Here is a 6,533-nt window from a genome sequence, read left to right as displayed (position 1 = left end):
TCATGGAAAGGAGACTGGTACTTGTTTTAGACGAATATTCATTCACTCCAACATGATGAATTGGTTTTATAGTTTTTATTTCACTTTCCAGATGTCTCGCAGAGGATGGAAAGTGAATCCCTGGCTTGTATGGTTTCTTCTTCTAGGTCTTATTTCTACACACGTCAGCGCCCCCTCCCCCAGTGAAGGGGAGAAGACGTCTGTGATAGCCGTCCGTCACCTTCTACGCCCAAACCAAATCTCTATGATTCAGCTAACCTGATCACGTGACTCACACGCAATCCGATCAGCTGATCCTGACTTCCGGTCAATGTGTCTCAATCTAATTTATACACCTCCCCCTCTCTCTCTCTTGATCCATTCCCTAACATTTATTATGAATGAAGATTTTATATTCGAAAAATTGAGCAAGTAGTTTTGTATATTTATAAAAATAAATTTGCTGTTTTTTACCGATAAGTGACAGACGAGGCCATATTTTACTAGAGAACGATCTATATATATATATATATATATATATATAAAGTAGTAGTGTTAATGTGTGCGTGTGTCTGTGTGTACAACTCTCCTACAGCCAACACCATTGGACTGATTATGACCAAACCTGGGTTGATGATGGTCTCTAACCTAAGGATGGTGCACACCATTTTTCAAGGTCAAAGTCATATAGTGCAGTTTTTCATAAACTATCTGAAGCAGAATGTTCTATTTTTAGTTTTTTATTCTTACTGTCCGTTTCTTCCTGACCTCGATTTGCGATACTGAGTATTTCCTTTCTTCACCCTCTTAAGTACAAACCGGATTTCCTGTACCATCATGCAGGCGCAGTGTCATTTGTACATTAGACGTGATAGCATTTGGCTGGTCATACATTGTCTACACTAACCCATCAAGAGCTGGTGCACTCCAAGTTGGGGTGCATCACCATCCTGGGGATTGCCACCATAGCACCAGCCAACTTCTTTGTGAATTTTAAATCAGATCATCCTCCTCCACCCCTATCCTCTCAAATAATTTAACAAATCTTAACCGTTGTGATTCTTTGAAATACCTTAAGAAATAGTTGCTCTTACAATATCCACTTATTGCAAGGGTGTTTGCGAAGTGGGTTATAGCAGTCAAAACTTGCTACAATAGCAGGCAGGGGCAAAATCTCATGGCTCAAGATTTAAATCTTCTGTCTTACTGGCTTGCCCAATCACAAACCAGCTCCCAGTCACGTGACCGAGTGTATAAAAGGCAGCAGACATTCACCTTGGCCTTTGGCCTTAGGCTAACATGAATACAACAAGCCAATATGACTATCTTCAAACACCCTCTTATTTCTACGTACGGTACCCACACAAACTTTCTTTATGCTACAGAACTGCTCTAATCGATACACCAACACACACTCCTAGTATCCCCTACAACACGTAAACACACTGAAGACTTTGCTCTTTTTTTCTCATTTAACCAGCCTCCTTTGTCCCTATGACTACTGGTTACAAATGTATTAAGAGCTATTCTCACCTTCAACAAACTGGCATAATATTCAATCTATCTTTACACGCAAGAACACTTCCAGCTACTAACCTCTCTCATATATTCTTACTAACGAAGTTAATCACTTATTACATCCCTTATTATATTACTAGCAAAGATATCCACGCTTCGTTTGAGACTTTGCTATATGCTCTGGTACCCTGTAGAATAAAGAGGACGAAATGGAGTTTCATTCTATATTCAAAGCAACTTTATTTGTTGTTTCGACAGTTTTCATATGTATTAGGGTTGTCTGCCCTTGTCTACCAGTTTGTCGAAGTTCCCCCCCCCCCTCATTCATCAAAACAGAATCATATTTGATTTTTTTTTTAATAAAAATAAAACTACTTAATCAAATTATGTAATTTTTGGATTTTTTCATCTTCTTCCTGTGACTAGTATGTACATCATAGACATTTTCCTTCACCCTCAACTGGGCACTTTTCTACAGGGAGGGGTCGCTTTTTTCACTGATATTTTCGAAAGTCATCCCCTCTTTTCGCTTGACTAGCCTTAATTTAAACGTATGTTACTTCTGGTTGGGTGATGGGCGCAACAGCAAAGATATCACATTTTTTGGGTTTTTGTTCATGTTTTTTAGCTCCTTCGCGGTATGGGTTGGAGCCTCCCTGCCTACTACCACTTTTTTTTTTTTGCTCAACACACACCTCCAAACACTCAGGCAACACCGGCCATCCAGGCTAGTTATAATTAAAAGGCAATAAAAAGTCAGTACACACCTGTTTCTTGTGTGGTCTCATGCAGACAAAAAGAAAAGAAAAAAATGGCTGCCTTTCCAGTTTTATGCTAATCCAACTGATTGCTTTATGTAAATGAGATGCTGCTGATTGTAGTATAAAAGCCTGACTTTTATAGAGACTCGGCGATTTAGGATTTGGTGACAGAAGGAGTGAGTCTTGTGAGCAGAGAGTTGTGTTTTGCAGTTGGAAGAATTTAGGCAGCAGAATGGTGGGAACGTTTGTCGTATACATGCATCATTATGTATGTGATTTATATGAGCAAAGTTTATCTATTTGTGAGTGTGACAATAAAATAAGTTTGTCTTACCGTGCAGATACTTCTTTAATATCATTATGAGTGAGTAGAGATCAGGATGTCCTGTGGAAGAGATATGAGGAAAGAGATTGACTCCGAGTAGTTTAAAACACCTTTTATTTCCAGAGCGCCATCTTACTGGAAAACCCAGCTGCTTGAAGTGTCCTCAACTGTCAACCTGCAATAAATGTCTTTAGTATATGTATATATATACCTATATAACATCCCCTCTCCCAAGGTCCTTTGCTATTGAAATGCAAGTTCACTTAACATATATAATCTTGCATCCATCTAGGTTGATGTATTGGTCGTCCTGACCTTGATCAGACTCCTAACTCTAGAGTTGCTGAGTTTGGTGCTCCTGATCTTGGTTGATGAACTTGCTTGGGTAAACCAAATATTGTGTCAGGGTAAGGTTGTGCTGTTGGTACCTTTGAATCAGGTACTAGCAGTAGATCTCCACAGTTTCAGTGTATAGTTCTGCCATTATCCATCAGTACCAAGTATGAGTTTGGTTGAGAGCAATGTTCAATCACTTTGCCTATCCTGGACCAAGTTTTCCCATCACACACTCTGATATGATCCCCATATCTTTAGTGAAGGCAGCACATGCTTATTACTGATATGCTGTTTTACCTTCTGCATGTTTGCATGTTAGTTGGGGATGATCTGCAAAGATCATAACCATTATTTCTTATGCTTGGAAAAAGTGTTCTCAGTTGGTGGTTCATCAGTTTAGCTGCTGGTGAAGGAGAGTTATTTTTACCAGGTGTTGTACGTAAGGTTAGTAGAGCAAGATATGGATCGTCTCCAGTCTGGAAACATTTGTGCAGTGTTTTCTTCACTGTTGTTATAAGTATAACAAATATTGTACACCCTTTAAATAAGGTTTTTGTTAGCGCAAAAGAATGATACGTCCGGTCCGACGTCAACACTATAAAGTAACATGGCGGATACTACTGGAGTAGTATACAGAGCTAGCGCTTCGTCAGGGAGAGTGCTATTGGGAAGTTTTGTATCCATACGAAACACAGTACAACATTCTCCTCTCCATTAAATTAGAAAGTTCCTGCCATGGGTGGAAAGTTCATTCAAGTATTAGTGTATGAAGGTGGGTTGATCACAACCAATGCAAGGAATGTAGTGTAAGAGTTCAGATTTTCAATGTTAAAACTCACTAATTCAGCCAGCATAAGGAGTGCAATTTAATAGTTCTGATGCGCAAAATAAATTTAATCAAGATTCACTTAATTCCAGAATCACAAATTCAACTTATTGGGTGGTCTTTTACTATGTTGTGACCATCGCAAAACAGGTGGTTCTACTGGTGGGGATGAATTTTCCTCTTGCTGATCTGTTGGTGTATCATTCCAGTTTTCCGAGTCATGTGGGTGATCGGTGAATTGGAAGTCTTTCAACGGGGCTAAGTCACATTTAGATACACTAATCTGCCTACCTTCGTTAGATCGAACAAAGGCATAATGGGGGTTAGCATCTAGAAGTTCAGCCTTATCAACTATAGGTTCATATTTAGTTAACCGGTTGTGTCTCCACATTAAAACAAAACCAGATTCAGTCATCCAAGATGGTACTGCTGTCCCGGACACTGATCTTCTTGGGTGTTTAAACTGGCGTTCATGAGGTGTCTCATTTGTGGCTGTGAATATTAAAGACCGAATGGAATGGAGGGAGTCTGCTAAAACCTCTTCCCAGTGTTCAGGCGGCAAACCTTTGTCTTCCAATGCTAATGAAATAGTTTTCCACACTGTTCCATTCATTCACTCCACTTGACCATTCCCCTGTGGGTGATATGGAGTGCTGTAGCTGGTGGAGATCCCTTTGTCATGCATATAATTCTTGTACTCAGCACTCTTGAAACAACTCCCGTTATCAGAATGAACTTGGCTGGGCATGCCAAATATAGAAAACAGGTGGGAGCAAGATTGCAGTACACTCTGGGTACTTGTGTCTTTACAAGGGTATACAAATGGGAAGTGGCTGTATTCATCAACTAATACCAGCATATACTTATTTGGGGTAGATGAAGGGATGGGTCCTTTAAAATCGAGGTTCAACCTCTCGAATGGTTGAGTTGATTTGATTAAATGCCCATAAACAGGGCGGAAAAATCTTGGTTTGCACTTGTTGCAAATAATACAGTCCTTTGTCATCTGCCGAATATCCTCAAGAGAGTAAGGGAGGTTTCTACTCCTTATGAAGCTCATCATACTTGTAATCCCAGGATGGCACAAGGATCGATGCAAATTGAGGAGGTTGTTGCTACTATTCACAGTAGCGCAAGAAGCACGTGTCAATGCGTCAGCTACAAGATTATTCTCACCAGGGTGATAGATAATGTCGAAATTGAAGCATGAAAGCTCCAATCTCCAACAGAGCAATTTATTTTTTATTCGACTATGGTGATTTTGGTCGTAAACAAATTTTACTGATTTCTGATCAGTAATAAGTTTGAAGTGCTTCCCCAAGAGGTAATGGCGTCAATATCTAACTGCTTCTATAATGGCAGCCACTTCCTTTTCAACAGCTGGGTGGTTTAGTTCAGAGCCATGTAGAGTTCGTGAGAAAAAACCAACTAGTCTACCGTTTTGGTTGAGGACTCCAGAAAGAGCACAATCAGAGGCATCAGTCTCCAACTCAAGGGGACCATTCTTGTTGATAGTTTTTATTACAGCTGATTCAATATCTAGTTTTAGACTGTCAAATGCATTTCGAGCTTCCTGATTAAGGGGAAATAAATTGGTCTTAATAAGAGGCTGAATCTTATCAGAATACCTATGGATCCACTTTGAATAATACGAGAAAAAACCCAGGGCTTGCTTGAGTGATTTGCCATCAGTTGGATAAGGGAGTTCTTTTAAAGGCTCCAACCTCTCGGGGTCAGGTTTAATTTGACTGTTGAGTCCAATGATATAAACCATGGAGCTCAGTTCATTCACAGAAAACACACACTTTTCTTTATTGTGCGTAATTTTCCGTTTTTCTGTGATTTTGATCAATTTCACCAGATTCTCATCGTGTTGCTCCTGATCCTTTCCACAGATTAAAATATTGTCCAGGTATCCAAAGGTATCGTGTAAGTCCTCAGAACTAATAATTTCATTGACAATTTGCAAGCAACTCCATTTGTAACCCCAAAGGGTATTCGGGTGAACTGATACAAACCGGAGTTAGCTTCAAAAGCAGTGAAGGGTTTGTCATTCTCATTGATGGGTATCTGGTGATATGCATTTTTCAGGTCGATTGTGCTGAATACATTATACTGAGCAACCTTATTCACTACGTCATCCAGCCAGGGCAGGGGGTAGGCATCAAGGCTTGTGTACTTGTTCACAGTCTCAGAATAATCAATGACCATTCTCTTTTTCTGATTATCGGATTTAACCACGACCACTTGTGCCCTCTAGGGGGAGTTTGAGGTTTCGATGATCCCCTTCTTTAAAAGGCACTTCACTTCTGAGTCAATGAACTTGCTATCACTTGAGCTATAATGTCTAGAGTTGGTGGCAACCGGTTTGCAGTTCTTATTTATATTAGCAAAAGTTCAGACGGTTCCACCGAAGCCACAGCGTGTCCACAAATCTCAATAGGAGTTGAACTCCCACCATACTTGAAGGTAACGCTTTCATGTTTACTTTGAAAATCCAGTCCGAGAATCACATCACAACAAAGGTTATTTAAAACTGACAGTTTCTGGTTGGGATACATACGTTTGTTAAAAAGTATGTCAGGAAAACAAGCACCTACCACTTTGGATGAGAGGTTAGACTATGCCATCGAAACTCTCAAGTCGGAATCTGTTATTTTTAAATCCAGATCCTCAGCTACTTTGGTATGAATAAAGCTGTCAGAGCTACTACTGTCCATTAGTGCTCTTAATGGGGGACCCAAAATGTGGATTTCTACAGTGGATCTCTGTAGGGATGATGGAACTG

Source organism: Euprymna scolopes, chromosome 15, assembly GCF_053919585.1.
Source record: "Euprymna scolopes isolate OS-2025 chromosome 15, ASM5391958v1, whole genome shotgun sequence".
Classification (NCBI taxonomy): Eukaryota; Metazoa; Mollusca; class Cephalopoda; order Sepiida; family Sepiolidae; genus Euprymna; species Euprymna scolopes.
The sequence above is the reverse complement of the archived record's forward strand: the minus strand, read 5'-3'. Positions refer to the sequence as shown.